Raw genomic sequence first — 1,206 nt, 5'->3', positions numbered from 1 at the left:
ATGCAAAACTCCACATAATCCCAAGGGGTTCACATACTTTTTCTTGCAACTGTACATAGGATGCTCATCGAAGGAGGAATGTATATTTATTATTTATTTATTTCAGGTACTTATATAGCACTGTCAATTTACGCAGCACTTCACATATATATTGTACATTCACATCAGTCCCCGCCCCCGAGGAGCGTACAATCTAAGGTCCCTACCTTACATTTAGACATACACATACTAGGGCCAATTTAGACAATGTATAGAGTGGATAGAATTTGTACAGTACGCTTCTCGGCCTTTTGGCTAAGATCCAGTGTAGTATCTCTTCTTATCAGTGTCCAGTAGGGCGCTCCACCATCATTCCTGCTTGCGGGGATGACTGGTTGTATAGTACCCCTGCTGGTAGGATGGGGGTCCTGATGGTTAGTACAGGTTGGAACAGAAACCGAGGCGCCCACAGGCTGCTGGGGCCTGGGAGTAATTCCCCCTGGAAAACCGGAGGGGCCCAGTTCTTCCTGGTTTGAATGGATCTACCTTTTCTGGCCAGGGGCCGGGGAGGCAGAAAGTCCACGAACCAGTGCCCCCTGAGAGTGGTCGCCTCAGGGGTGCTCTTAGTAACACTTGGGTGTGGGACCCCAACGTGTGAAACGGCACATGGTCACTGTTTCAAACACTTTTCCTGCACTGCGCCTTTTAGGGCTGGGCCTTTTGGCTAAGTCCTGGGCAATTTTTGCTATGGGCCTCAGTGTCAGGGTCCGCCGCGGCTCCGTCCCCGGCGCATGCGCAATAGCGGCGGCTCACGCCGGGACACAGGCACCAGATCCCGGCGGGCCGCGGCTGACAGGAGGCCGCGCATGCGCAGTAGGAGCCGCGGGCGCGCCTCGGGCGACCAATGACAGCCCGGGGGCGCGTCCTGGGCGGCCAATGGCAGTGCAGGGCGCGATATTTAAAGATGCCCTGCACTGTCATAAATCGCCGCAAGGTCTGATCTGATTCCTGTGTTTCCTGTGATTGTGACCCGGATTGTTTGACGTTCTGCCTGCTCCTGCCCTGACCCGGATTATCTGACTACGCTGCCTTCCCCTGTGATTGACCCGGATTGTCCCTGACTACGCTGCCTTCTCCTGTCCCAACCCCCGGCTTGTTTGACCATTCTGCGGACTGACCCCGGTAACTGACCCAGCGTGCGACCTGACCACTCTCTGCCTACTGTCT

The 1,206-nt window shown here is 54.7% G+C and overlaps 1 pseudogene; it reads left to right on the top strand.

Annotated features, from left to right (window-relative positions):
* The first annotated feature begins 274 nt into the window (after nt 1-274).
* On the top strand, nt 275-435 carry LOC149432885 (U2 spliceosomal RNA; annotated as a pseudogene).
* Nucleotides 436-1,206: the final 771 nt, after the last annotated feature.

This window comes from Staurois parvus, unplaced genomic scaffold (genome assembly GCF_062004578.1).
Source record: "Staurois parvus isolate SC_StPar_1 unplaced genomic scaffold, SC_StPar_1.0 ptg002064l, whole genome shotgun sequence".
Taxonomy (NCBI): domain Eukaryota; kingdom Metazoa; phylum Chordata; class Amphibia; order Anura; family Ranidae; genus Staurois; species Staurois parvus.
This window is presented reverse-complemented; position numbering and strand designations above follow the sequence as displayed.